We start from the raw sequence: 15720 nt of genomic DNA, 5'->3' as shown, positions 1-15720 counted from the left end.
TATCTGTAACAGCCAAGAACTGGAAGCAAACAAAACTGTTGCTTTTTGCCCAACAAGTGAATATATAAACAAAATGTGGCATATCCATACAATGGAATACTACACAGTAACAACTACAATAAAAGCAGAGCCATGTAAGTAACATGAAACATTAAAAGAAAAATTGCCTTGAGCAAAAGAAGCTGAACACAAAAGTACACAGACTGTATATTTTTATATAAAATTGTGGTATTTACAGAAGTAATCTATAACAATAAAAATCAGATCATTCATCTGTCTGCCTGAGACAGAAGTATGTGGAATAACTACAAAGGTGCACAAGAAAACTTTCTAGGACAATGTAAATGCATATCTTTATTGATGTTTCAATTATACAGTGTACATATTTACCAAAACAAATTGTGCACTTAAAATTGTTTTTTGTAAATTACTTCTATAGAGTATCAAAATAAGTTAGAATGATTAAACGACTGTAAGAACAGGTTTGCGCTAAGGTTTAAATCACCCTCTTACTCATCCCTAGTATCCCAGAGGAAAGATGGAACTAAATTGGCAGCACAGAGAAGTTACAAAGAAATAGAGAAAGTAACTATGGGTGGATTGAAGAAAATGTAAAAACAAAGAAAGTGGATGAAGAAATGAATTGAAGAATAGGAAAAGTTTTGGGGGGTATAGAGCACAAATTTCTAAAGCACATAATGTATAGCCCTGGTGTAAATAACAGGAGGGGTCTAGGGTGACTGGTGAATATGATTTTCAAAATTTTTAAGTGTCAAAATCCTTTCACCTACTCATAGGATGACCTCTGATTTAGCTACTTTCCTTCCTTTTTTTCAATCAAATGTTAATTTAAAATCTACTTATCCTATGCATCCTGAAATATAATTTAAAAATGAGTGACATTTCATTGCCTTGAAGTAGCTCATGTTCCAGTGGGATAATTGAAACATAACAAGAGCAGAGACAGATACGTATGTATGTGATGTTTATTATTGGAGCACAATGGAAAGGCATTTTACTTAACTTGGACAGGACAAAGGTTTCTGAAGCCTTCCCAGATAAGTCAGAGAAAGGATGGTGGAAAAAAAGAGAAAGAATGTTCCACCTTGGAAATTAGCATAAAGAAAAGCACAGGATCACTGGAATACAGAATACCAGATTTGGGATATACACAGATTATAATGAAGAGATTAGAAGGGACTGATTGTGGAGGGCTTCCTATGTTACATTAAGCACCTTGGACAGCTTTTTTGTTCACTTGTTTTACCTGTTTGTTTTTTTGACAGATCCTATAGAAGCAGGGTGAACACTCGGCCAGGTTTACCTAGCACAATCATAATTTATACCTACTATCTAGTGTCAAATATTGATAGTAGTCCCTTTCACTCTCAAAATTGTCACAGTTTAGATAGAGGGGTGAATATCTTTTAAATAATTTTAAATAAAGAATTAACAGGACAATTTCTGTTTCAGGTACAACGTTCCAGGTTGCAGTATGAAGAATGCATCTGAGAAAATAGGACACTAGAAGTTCACTAATGAACATGATGTAATAGTCCAGTTAAGAAATGACATGGGACTAAAATCCTAAGGTGGTAATGCAGTTCGTGAGAAAGGAACCACTTTAGGAGCTATTTTGGAGGTAAGGTCAGAATGTGTAAAGTCATAGAAAGAAGAATCAGTAAATACTCTTAAATATTTGCAGCTAAGGCCAAAGAGAAACACAAAGGAAGTTAAAGAGGGAAAAGAGAAAAAAGAAAATTTAGAGCAAAACAAGCAGAGTGGTGATGTTTAGGGAGAGTGATCAAGAGAATTAAATTCAGCTGTGGCCCCGTAAGGCAAAGTAGATATAACATCAGAGGAAAGATGCAGAATGTTTAGAAAACTGAGCAGAGTGCGGCTGAGTTTTGATGTAAGAACAGACAGGGTGAACTAAGGAATGGTAGATAGGGACCCATATCCTGAAAGTTTCCATAGGCCACTTGTTGGAGTTCAGCTGTATCCTGGGGGAAATAGGGGATCAGCAGAAATGTATAAGGTAGATAGTAAAATTATCAGCTTGGTATTTCACATACAGTGCCTTGGCATAATGAGAAGGTCAGTATTTAATAGGGGACTGTACTCAAAACAACATTTAGAAGGGAAGCCTATCTCCTAGCACCACTATATCAAGGATATTTCTGATCTAAAGAAAAGATCTGGTCCTTTTATAATGTGACGTGTCATTTTATTTTATCATATATACATGGTCTAACTGCCAAATCAGCACCCAAGAAATTCAGCTCCTAAGACCTTAAAGTCAAAAGCTGGGGAAAATCAAGAGTTTCATGTCTTAAAAATGAAAGAGTAGTGAAGAGTTTGGAGAAATAGGCTCAAATATGTGTTTGCATTGGGTCCTGACCAATTTGGGAACATGGGGAGATATGGGAAGATCCTGCCACACAAAGAATTTGTCCTAGTTGAGAACTGTTAGTTGTCTTTTACCCAGAAAGTGTCAATATGGCCAAGAATAGAGGGTGGTAAGGAAGACATGCTATTGAAGCTTGGCAACACTTGGTAAGATTGCAGAAAGACTCAGCCACTTTATGGCTAACCCCCTTCCTCCTACAAAAGAGCTAGATAACTGCAATGAATTAATAATTCCTAACCTGAAAATGTGATTTTATTTTACTGGTTATATCAACAACCTATGTTGTCAAAGTACATCTCAACTCTTTATAGAGGTCAGTGGCCAAATCAGATAGGAAACTCCTATAAACAACAAAGGAGATAAATTCGTTGTGTTAGAAGATAAGAGCTTTCTCCCTTCGATTTTCTCATTACACATCTACCCAGTTCAGCAGCTACCATAAACATTGCACACATAATGATCACACAGGCAGGCACACATTTGGTTGAACTTGTAACTTCAGAGAACAGAATGATAAGGAAGGCACCAACAAGTTTGTTCTCCTCTGCATTTAGAGGTTTGAATATTCCACCACTGAAAGCAAACTTTTCATTGCACCATTTGTGGTTATAGGGAGTCTGGAAGGCATTGTGCATTCTACTACATAGAGTCAGAGGGAAAAAAATGGAATTTAGGAATTTTCATTCTTCTTAAAAAGAGAGAACACAGTTAATCTAAAAGCAAGAATCAACTTTCAAACTATTGAGAGTTTGAAATATTTCAAACTATAAGAGAATGTGAAGTGATCTTTAAAAGATATAAGAATGTAAAGCTATTGAATTTACTACACAAGGTCACACACCAGTCACTGACACAGCAGACATCCAGATACGTACTATTTTTGCCTTTCTACATTCAATCCAGTTTTAAGACGGATTGCAACTGAGTCAATCACATTCAGCATTTCAAGGAATAAGGCTTTCACCATGTCGCAGGAAAGGTAATTTCAACCTAACAGATTTCCTTAGACTGTGAATTTTAGGTTGAAGCCATTTCTAAAAGTATTGCTATGGAGTAAAATACAACATAGTTAAAAATGTTCCTCAGTAACCTGTCCTTCTTTAGTATAGTCTCACTGTTTCTGGTTATGCTCCTTTGGACAACCCTAAATCATCATGCTCTTACTTGATGTTTACATCCTTTCAATTACTTGAATTTTTTTAGTAAAATCTACAGGAGGATAAGACCTTTCTTACTATGTTAGCATATTTAACCTCTGGGGAATGTCTGCTTTCACATAGTTATGCATAGATTTCATATTTATACAAATATTCTGTGCCTGGGAGGGGTATAAAATGGCTCTCCCTCATGAATATTCAACACTGCCATTTCTTCTAGTAAGACACAAACATCTTTCTTTGTGGCTACTAAACACTAGGCTGTCTATATATTTCCCCACTTCATGCTTTGTTTGCATAAGCCTGATGAGATTCAGGGGCTGCCAAAGCAGACCTTTATTTTCCCAGGCACCACAATATTCTAATATCTCCATCCAGATAATTCAATAGCATTTTTCAGATTCAAAATTTCAGTATCATATGGGCTTCTCCATATATAATTCTAGATGCACAAAATAAGATAATAAATTTTAAAAAACTGGCTTTGAATTGTGGTAGAAAGGAGCTAGCAGGGACAGGGTACCTGTATGGCAGTCCCTTTGTGGTATGAGTTCTTGCAAGACAATCTTCCGCATGCTCAGATTTCAAAACCTAATAGCAAGGAAAAAGGCAAGCGAATGACCTCTAGAAAGAAATTTGGAAATTCTTTAAAGTGAGCAATTTCCCTTATATAATAACACTGTTCACAATAAAGAGTTGTCATCCATTCATTTACACATTCAACAGATGTTTTGAGCATCCAGTATGCCAGGAACCATTCTAGGCTCTGAGAATACAGTAGAGAACAAAAGAGATAAAGTCCCTATTAGGACTGAGCTTACATTCTAGAGGAGGGGAGACAGAACATAAATAATAAATGAATACACAAATTAATGGAAAAATGGATGAATGAATGAGTATATTAAGTAGTGGTGAGTATATAAAGGTGATATGATTTTAGGAAACTATTAATCTGACATGTTAATATACTTGTCACAGACGTGTGTATAGTATCTTACAGATTACCTGTGCATTGTTTTATTCTTACAACAATAGCATAAAATTTAGTATGGGTTCTGTCACTTTAAAGATAAGGGACAAGAAAAGATTAACTGAAAAAAGTCACTTGCCCAGAATATGTAGCAGAATTGTGGATTCAATGTATAGTGATTGATTCTAGCTTCAAGTGTTTTCCATCACAGGGACCATGATCTTAGGTGGTTCTATTGTTCACCCATTTCACCATGATTCTCAGAAATGACCTGGAGAAGGTCAAGATATAATTAAAGTATAAAAGTATGGTTGGAAGTTTCTGGACTAAACATTAACATGCAAAAGGGATTTAACCACAGCAAAAATAAAAAAAAATTGTAGCCAGCTAAATGAAGACTGTTTAGGGTAAAATAAGAAATCTTCGAGGAAGGGAAATAATAGTCTTCCCTAGGATAGAAAGAGGGGAAGTTATCCCGTCCCTTCTCTACCAACTTCAAAGGAGTATATCATACATGTGGGAAAGTGGGTGCTTCAGTGAGAGGTTGAAGGAACATGTAACATTAAGAAATTAGTGAAAGCCTGAATTTCAGGCCTCCTTCTAGATTAGTCCAACCCAGGTGATGCAAACAGAATTGGAGGTCATGCCCATGAATAAAGATTATAAATTTTCGTTGTATTTTGTTTATGTGTTTGTGTTTGTATATGTGCGTGTTTCCTTCTGGGGAAAGGGAGTGTGAGAGATAGGATTCCAAAGTGGGAATGAAGGCTCATCAAGGTGCTTCAAACTATCAAAAGGGTTGGTACAAAAAAGGTCCTAGAAATGCTCTCCAGAAACATGACTATGTAGGGCCTGTGTTTTTGCAACACTTGCTGCCATGGGAATGCTTTCACAGATTTCTTTGGGCCCTTTGCTCTCTAGAGTGAGTCAATTAGAATGGGTTTCACAGGCTTTGTGTAGAGATGAATGACTTTCTTTTGCCAAGGCTCTGTCCTCCCCAAGTAGCAGAGAGGGGGTGATAATGCATAAATGTTGACGTGTGCTCCTTCTTCCTGAGTACCCTATAAACCAATAGAATATCACATCACATTGGCAAACAACAACTTGGAGATAAACTAGAGGAAGCTCTGCGATCAAATGATCAATTCTAACCCATTGGTTGTGGTCCCAGCTGTGACTCTGGCCTCCAGACTTTCCCTACCCACTTGGAAGCTCTTGTTGGGGAGGGAGTCATAACTACAAAGACTGTATCATATTAATTCTTCCCTCATAATAACAGTGAGCTTTAGCCTCCTGACTCAGAGCTCTTTTTTTCTCCCCTCAAACAGCAATGCCATTATTTAAACAGCCACCTTGAAAACCACAGTGCTTTCTCTAGAAATTCTGAGAGAGGAGAGTTCTTAGATTTCTTAATTTTAGCATATTCTTTATCCATTCTCATGAAAAACTCCTTAAGGTTATAGATAGCTTTAAAATAATTCCACCACAAGGTCTTTGTAGATATTCAAATCCTTTCAAATCTGAAACCACCCTGAAAAAGCATGCAGAGAAAAGTAGACTAGATGGCTCACTGAAATAGACCTTTTCCACCTCTACAAGGAAAGAGTTTCATGAGTACAATGAAAAAGCTGTAGAGCTGTGATTTTAAATAAATAAATAAAATGGGTTGTTGAATCTGTCTGTCTAGCTTCAGTTAGCTTTTAAGAAACCCAGAGAGGGATAAAACAATAAGAACACAAAGTGTTAGATTGAAGGGCTTCCAAATACATATTAGTGTTCTTTGGTGGATGGTCATGAGATATTTTTTAAGATTTAAATTTCATCAGCACTCTGACACTGCAGTCTCAAATACTGTATACTTCTGAGTGAAATCTTGAAATTCAAAGAAGAGTGAGCTAGAAATTAGCATCCTGGGAAGTTAGATGAATGATCTAGATTGACAAACTTGATTTAGATGAACTTATTAAAAGTTAAATTTTAAATAGACGTTGTAAAGAATTTAAGAGGTACTATAAAAGCTAACCATCTCAGCCATACTGACTTAACATCATCGGGGAGGTGTCTTAGTCTGTTCAAGCTGCTATAACAAAATACCACAAACTGAGTAGCTCATCAACATACATTTCTCATGTATGTTGAGATCTAGAGGCTGGGAAATCCAGGAAGACGGTTCCAACATGGTCATGTGAAGGTTTTCTTCTATGTTGCAGACTTCTTGTGATGTCCTCACATGACAGAACGAGGCTAGGGATCTCTCCAGAGCTTCTTTTATAAAGGCACTAATCCCATTCATGAGGGTTCCACCCTTATGACTTCAGTACCTCTCAAAGGCCCCACCTACTCAGACCATCAGCTTTGGGGGGTTAGAATTTCGACATATGAATTTGGGGGCAACAAAGATTCAGAGCACAGCAGGAGGAATGGCTGACAAAGCTGGAGGTAGGAAAGGTTTCAGGTCAGTCATTCTTTGGAGTATCTCAATGATAGAGCTGGTGAGAATGTGCTAAATGGGATCTTACATGCTCATCTTTTAGTGAGGGCTGCACTTGAATGCCACAGTTTAAGTAGCTGGATGGATTACACTGTGGCTCAGGAGGACTTGGGTTACATCCTTAATTTTCCAGTGGCCATGTAGCCTTAAGCAAATTAATTGCATATTTCTAAATCTTAGTTTCCTTACCTGTACAATGGTGGTAAATATCACCTCAGAGGAATATCAAAGCATCTGTGATACAGACCACCATTTTCCTTAGTCACAGAAGACTTAAACTTACTTGCTTTGTGGTCCAGCATGTGATCTATCCTAGAGAATGTTCCCTGTGCACTTGAATGTGTATTCTGCTGCTTTCAGATGGAATGCTCTATAAATAATCTGTCCCATGTTTTGCTTCCTCAGGATCTTCCATGGGATGTCTTGGCCGTAAAGCAGGCAACCAGACATCAAATCCACGAAGCCAAAATTTCTGTTCTTGATAAGCCACCCAGTCTATGGCATTCTGTTATAGTAGCCCAAATGCACTAAGATACTAGCCCTAAGTTATATATATGTTTGCATTTATGTGCAAGAGAATTAACTGTCTTGTTTGTGCCACTGTAATTTGTGTTTTTCATCAATTACAAGCCATACTAATTTTTTTTTTAAATGTAAAATGACAGAGTAAATGATAGGAAAAAATCATAGTGATGATATGGACTTACTGCTTCTTGCCACTTTGAGCAAATCCCTGCATGAGACATGAACTTTGGCTTGAGCTAGAATTGTATGCAGTTTCTGCATTTGGCCTAAAATCTGAGTTAACTGAGAGTCTGTTACATTTGAATTCTCATGGAATTAAAAAGGTCAACTTCTTTGTCACCCAAAGCTGAAACAGTTTAAGCAGAATGCCTTGAAGAAATACTTTGAACAGAAGATAAAACTGTGGCCCCAAGATTTTCCAGCATTTTCTGTTAAGAGTTCTTTGCCAGACAGCAGAAGCCATCTAAATTATAAAGATCAGATTAAAGAAATTGCCTTACTAATAATGCAACCCATTATTGCAGATGATATAATAGTCATAGCACTGTTCACCTTAGATGCACATAGTAGGCATGAACTTCTCCATTCTTTGTGAAGTTAGGTGTGGCCTTGAGAGTTACTTTGGCCAGTGAAATGTGAGTGTAATTAACATATGTCATTTCTGACATACTCATTAAAATAGTCAGTGGTTCAGTATATTTCCTTCCTTCTCCAATGATCCTGGAAGCATGTGTTAAAAAGCAACTCTGGGGCTTCCCTGGTGGTGCAGTGGTTGGGAGTCCGCCTGCCGATGCAGGGGACACGGGTTCGTGCCCTGGTCCAGGAGGATCCCACGTGACGCGGAGCGGCTGGGCCCATGAGCCATGGCCGCTGGGCCTGCGCGTCAGAGCCTGTGCTCCACAACGGGAGAGGCCACAACAGTGAGAGGCCCGCATACCGCAAAAAAAAAAAAAAAAAAAGCAACTCTGCTGGCTCAGGTCCCTAAGTTACTATTATGATAAGAGTTTCCTGCCAAACCTTTACTTTTCTAGGTACTGATTTTAGGCTTGTCTGCATCAATCAGTATAAGACAGGAATGGACATCTTCAGGAACCATTACATGAAGGTGCAGGGGAATGGGTAAAGCTCAGATACTAATAAATCAAAGACCAGAGTAATTTACTTTAAAAACTATGTACAGGGATAATCTGGCTATAGTTTACATGAAACAAATTGAAAGCCTACTAATTGTTTTTTCAAGGAAACTGCAAGCTTGACTTATAAAAACCTGTCAGTATTCTATTCCCAATGGCATCGCTGGGCCCTCTAACCTGCACTAGCAGGAATTGGGATTTGCAAGCTGTGTAGATCTAACAGACCAAATGTCTAATATCCACCCCAGATATAGGATCCCAAAAAGACAGGGCCAGGGACTACAAAGATCCCTTCCAGAAAGTAGAATGAGAGTCTTCCAGAGCGGCTTATAAATCAATTCTCAGAAAAAGGAATGGCTACTACTTTGGCCTAATGACCTGGTGATTGCTATGTACAACCTTTTATCCTCTTTTCTGAATAGAAATTTTTATGTTTGTGATTCTGTCCCTGTTCCACCATGGCATGTTGTGAGTGTGGGGGGCAAGTACATCTTTTACTAGTTTCCAGAGCAGTAAGAGCCATATCTAAATAATCTCAAAAGGATTATATATCAGAGACCCCAGACTTTGAGATAGATGAGTGGTAAGATTAAGGTTTCTTTGGGGAAGGTGATGAGCAGCTCCATGAGCAGGAAGAAGGGTTTCTTAGGCTATTTAGGAGCCAATGGGATGAACTATGTCAAAGACACCAACTTGTCCCGCAATATCTGTTTTCTTCTGTTGTAATAAAAACTTTTAGCTAAGTGTGTACTTACCTAGCATGGAGACTTAAAGACTAGAGAATATATTTTAGCTTCCCTTACAGCTATGGTAAGATTTGTGTCAATGGAATATAAGTGGATTTAATGCAGCAGGATCTAGGAACTTTCATTAAAAGACGGTGGGTACTACCCTTTCCCACCTTCTCTTTTGTCCCTTTCTATATCAGTGTGCTTGGATATGGATACCATGATCTCGAACCATGAAGACAGAGACCAAATCCTAGGGATGATACAATGATAACCTAGGGAGTCTGGTCTGAATACTATGGAACAGAGCCATCATACTGGCCATGGATTGCTTACTTCCACGCTTCATAAATGTCAGCGAAAAATCAACTTCTCTTATTTAAGCTAATATTCTTTTAGGGTTTTCTGTCAGTTAAAACTAATCTTTTTGTAACATTTAATGACATTATGATTATAGAAGTCATTGCTATAGTAGAAGCTGTTCAATGCATGTGTGGAGTATATAAGGAAGGAAAAAAAGTGTTGCTGTTTGTATGCCTGATTTATCTTCTCTATAAGTAAAAAATGTCTCATTAACAAGACTACTCAAATTTCTACCAAATTCTGAATCCTCACCTGCTTGGTTTAACACTCTTCTACTCCCCCTTATACACAGATGCCTCAGAGTCTCCCCCACAAGAATTCAAGAAGTCCCTAGTGTTGGGAATATCTCCCATGAGCTCAGGGCCAAGTCTGTCATTGTTCTTTCCATTTAATCCCATCCATTGAGAGTCCCAGTAACTGTGTCTACTCTGACTGCCCTTTCAGGACACTGTTCTACTGAATATAGCTACTCTCCAGCTTTTTTCCCTCTCATTATTAACCTCTATCTCATGGTAGCTCAGAAACAGTCTGTTGTTTTGTGGTATGTTGCAACACTTGACTCTGGTGTCAAAGAAAAATTTCACCAGTTAAGACAGGCAAAGAGACTTTACTCAAGACTTGCAATAAGAGTCAACACACCTGAAACTAACAACATTGTAAATCAACTATACTCCAATAAAACTGAATATTTTTTAGAAGACTATTGCAGTAAAAGTCAAAACCATTGCAATAGGGTGTTGAGATTGAGTTCAACTTTGCTGAAACAAAAGATAGGAGAGTTTTTAAGTGCTGAGGTGAGCTAGTGGAAAAGTACTAGAGGACACTGGTGAGAAGGTTGATCGGTGTGATTACGCCATCTGTGTTAGCTACTTGGCACTTATCTAAGTTAGGCTCCTATCCTCCAGCAGAGACTGGGAGATAGGGATAACATCTTTCTTGATAAAGACATTTCAAAGGGTTGGCTCCCAAGTCCTTAAGAAAGATACCCCATGGTTGTAAAACTGGCAAGAGACTGAGGGAAGATTTCTCTCTCAAGGGGGCAGAGAAAATTTTACAATTACATGTTTTCTAAAGTAAATTTCTAAGAAAAGTTAGGTCAGGGACCTAGAGTCAGGAAAAATCCTGACTGGCTGAGGGGAATGTTAAGTCCCTTCAGTCACTAGGTTAGTTAGAAGAGTCCATATAACTACTTCCACTAAAAACTGGCAATGTATTTAGCCAAGGATGCGTAAGTTTAGAGAATGTAAGTGGTCACATATAGTAGGAACAAGAGTTGCACATGGCAGAGGAGTTACTTTTGACTCTTCAGATCCCTTTGGGGGGTGGGGGAAGGGGGAGAAGACAGGCGGCACAGTTAATGGTGACACTGTTACTACACGTTAAGATTTTATCAAATCTAAGAGGAGGAACTTTGTGCTCTAGGCTATAGCCCTTTTTAAAAGTAGCAGCTACATTATTATTCAGGAAGAATTTATACATGTAACTTATGCCTCAGTAAGAGGTATTTATACACATTTGGAACCACTAGGCTCCTAAACCAAATACAGTGTCCATAATACCGTGTATCCTACACCCCAGGAAGGAACGAACACTGTCAGGGCCTAGCCATCTCAGATGGCATTGTGGACCCCGGATTTCAAATCATACTAAAAATTCCTTTCCAAACATGCCTTCACATCTCACAAAAAAAGTAAGTCTTAACTCTAGGAGTACAATGCAAATCTCTCGACACTGGATCGCCCATGTAAACGAATACTTGGAGATGGGAGGGGAACTCCCTACTTTGCTCCAGGCCCCTAAATACAATCCAGCTGAATTGGTCAGCTAAAATATGCTTGAAAATCGCAGAATATCTGTGGCTTACATACAAGCATTCATTGATTCTGCCTTTGTGGATTGGCTAGAGTTTTGCTGATTTAGTTTGAGCTTGATTCTAGGACATGAGTTCAGTCCAGGCCAGCTCCACAAAACCTGTCTCACACCCCTTGGATGAAAGGCTAGCCAAGGCATTTCTTTTCACAGAGAGAAGCAGGCACGCAAAGGGACAAGCCCAAACTTACTGGCATATTCCAAGCCTCACTTCACCTCCCATTTTCTAAGTTCCCATCAAATAAGTCACACAGCCAAGGCCAACAGCAAGGGGGAAGGAATTGTACTCTTTCCACAGAGGTCAGGGAAAGGGAATGAGTATTTCTCAACAATAATCCAATTTACAGTAGAAGCCAAGGACCCCAGTTGTATCTGAATTTTCTTCAAGGAGATAAACTAAGGTCCAGTAAAAGCTTTGCTGAGGCCCCTCAAGTTGTAGACAGTGAGTTCCAATATTATCCTCTCTCATCCTACCCTACCTGGATAAGTCACTAGATTCAAAGGAAAATGAGATCTCTAAGAGTTTAGGGATTTGCCTGGTATGAATATGAAAGACTCTGCCATAAATTCCTTCTTTCCAGAGACCAAAAGACAGGCCAAGAGGCATTATTTATGCCTTCCATGTCTGAGGGCTGGCTAATGTAGAGAAATAACACTGAAGATCACACAGGAAGAATTAACCACCCACCACTCCTGAACACAGGCCAACAGTCTGGATTAGATTAACATTCTTTATTGCTACTGCTTAGACTTTTCTCACAAATGCTAATGAAGTAATTTCAGAAGGCTGGAAGGTGGTTGTTGGCACAGTGTAGGTAAACCTTATTTAGAGATGTGGTAAACAGAAACTAGATTTTCAGATTTACAGACTCAATACCTGATGAATTGAAAGCAAAGTTCCTGGCTACTGGTTCTCTTCGGCCCACCTTTTAAGCAACCCTCTTCTGTCACCTCATTTATTTACTGTGAGAATTCCAGCAAATGTGATCTCTCTTCTGTTCATTTACTCATGCTGTTTGAATTGATGTCTCAGATGTGCTTCTGTGCCTGCTCTTCCCTTTAGCTCAAATCAACCTGTTTATTTCTTTAAAGCCAGAAGCTTCCACAGAGAGCTAAGCAACCATTTCTAAGCATCTAGAGAATTGTGTGTTTTTGTGCTGTAAAATTTGGGGAAAGGAGTTTAATAGGAACTGAAGGACTTTCAACTCAAAAAATCCTATTCAGTTAGAACTTCACTCTTATGTTTCCTTTTGGAACATAAGCAGTAACGCTGAGCCAAACTCATTCTAATTGCAGTGACGTCTTTAGTTATAAGAATTCAAACTACCCACGACTTGGTTAATTGGAATATAGGCTAAACTTAATATCAAGCAATATTTGCAAGTGGCAAGATCAGAAGTCTGTATTACATTTTTTCAAAAATCCACTGGGAGCCTTAAGGTTAAGGCAGATTAAAATTTTATCCTTGTCAGCCTCTGGGTCTGTTCCTAAAAACAAGAGCTTACATGATTCAGCGCTATACAAATGTTAGCAGTTTATATATAAATGCATTTACAATAATATGCACTGGCAATATTTTTTCAAATATCCTGAAGTTGGATATATCTCCAACAATAATTTCTCCTAGTTGCTGTGTATACTACAAGTAACTTTCTCCAAAGATTCACTGATGAGGAGTATGCCCTTCATGATGTTAAAAGATATTTACTTTCTAACTGATTGACGGTCTTTACCATTTATTTCTACCACCAGTTCATTCAAGGTTCTGGCAGCTCCCCAACCAACATAAGAATTTCAACATCAAGCATGGTAGTCTTCCTTGAAAATTTTTATGCCACCTCTGCACAATATAATCTACACCCTTTCTCAGACACTGTGAGTCACATCTGTACATGAGATAATCAAGTAACAGGCCAGTCAAATGAATGCTAAAGTGGAGAGAACTAGTGTAGTACATCAGCAGTGAAATCAAATGCAGAGATGTACAGCACTTAATGGCTCCTATTCTCCTGGCGTACAGGCTTGGAAAAACATACATTATTATAACATACATTATTATAATTATAATATAATTATAATTTAATAAAAATTATAAATATAATTTTTACATATAAAAATTATATATATAAAAAAATAAATATAAACATACATTATAATTAGACTCTTTAATACTAAAATGGGAAATTACATATACACATATATGCACACATGTATATATCTCCCATATACTATTTCCAAATTAAACTTTATACCCCATAACTGATCCAGGGCAGTGGTAATCAAAGTGTGTTCTCACGAACTCCATCTGGTCTCCTAAACCATGAAGATCAAAAGGTTAAGTGCCTCCTATTCCCTTGTGTCCCACCCATTGTTCCAGCCACTGCCCAGGGACCACTTTTATAAAGCCTTAAATCAGCTTCATACAGGCATTCTAGAAGTCTAGATTCTACACCCACATGATAGAACTCTCACTTTGCCTTCAAGAATTGGGAAACTGCCAGGAACCTGCTACACATACCTGAGCAGCCCAGGAGTACAGGTGACTCAATTCCTTTGGAGCCACCGGAAACATTGGATAAATGTTTGTTTCCCAGATAGACAGTTTTGAAATGCATTTCATAAGAGTCCTCAGGAGGTCCTGCAGAATCTGACACCAATCATCCCTAGCAATGATCAGCTCAAAAACATCCTTGTACTGTCTTCCCTGCCTTCCCTGTTTTACCTTCCCACTCCTGTTCCCCAAGATGGCTTCCTAAATAAACTCCTGCATGGAAGCCTGGGTCTAGGGATCCACTTTAAGAACACAGGCTAAGAGGTAAGTCTTTGGAATGAAGCCAAATGTTGAAGACAGACATAATGATATTCACCGCACTGCATTTGTCTAGGCAACAACAAACCTTTTAGGATGGTTTTCAAATATTAAGAGATAAAACAAAAGTAGCATTTTTTGAGCCTTTCAATTCAATTAGATTTTCACTACTTAAGGTTTCGCTTTGTTACAGATATTCTGTAGCAATTTGAAAATATTTTATTCGGAATCAAATCTTTCTCTAGAAGGGTAGACTTGTAACATTATGCAGAATGCTATAAGAATGTTAACTCTGGCATCCATTTACCCCTTTTCTAACTGAACCCCATCCAGTAATTTGGAGATGATGTGCTCATATCCAGGACTACATTTCTGTCTTCTATGTAGCTAAGTGGGGCTGTGTGCCCAATTCTGGCAGGTTCTGGCCAATCAGATGAAAGTGGAAGAGTGTAGGACTTCCAGGAGTTCTCTTGAAAGGGAAGGGAAGACGAGCTTCTCAGACTTCCTTGCCTTTCCTCTTGACGCTTGTCTGTAAAATGACTGGACATCTGGTCAACACAAGCAATTCAAACTATGAGGTGACTTTAAGAAAGGAAGGCAAGGGCATTCTCTGGCGGTCCAGTGGTTAGGACTCCCCGCTTTCACTGCAGAGGGCGCGGGTCCAGTCCCCGACTGGGGAACTAAGATCCCACAAGCCACATGGGGCAGCCAAGAAAAACAAAAAAGGTGAGGTAAGAAATGCAGGAAGAGAAGTTTGAAGAACTCTGGGTCCCTGGTGACCACGGCATTGCCATACTAGCTCCAAATTGCCCACCTTCAGATTTCTGTTTATATAAGGAAAAATAGTCTGTCTTTTAAAGTAATCATTATTTGGGTTTAATCTGCCACATGTAGCCAAAAATAATCCTAACTTATAAAACCCTGCATATAGAAATTACAGGCAAGTGTTCATCAAGGTTGTGGTTCTCACTAAGGGTGATACTGTCCCAAGGATCATTTGGAAATGTCTGGACATTTTGGTTGCTACAACTTGAGTACTGCTACTGGCATCTAGTTGGTAGAGGTTACTGGTGATGCTAACCATTCTATAGTGCACATAACAGTCCTCACAACAGAATCATCTGGCCCAAAATGTCAACAGTGCCAAAGTTGAGAAATCATGCATGAACTAAGCCAATTCACTCCTTCCTCTTAATACAGAATGATTAGTCCATACAAGAAGTTGCCCAAGTAGTCTTGGATAAAGCCCCGTTATTCCTCTGGTT

This window comes from Globicephala melas, chromosome 2 (genome assembly GCF_963455315.2).
Source record: "Globicephala melas chromosome 2, mGloMel1.2, whole genome shotgun sequence".
NCBI lineage: Eukaryota > Metazoa > Chordata > Mammalia > Artiodactyla > Delphinidae > Globicephala > Globicephala melas.
This window is presented reverse-complemented; position numbering follows the sequence as displayed.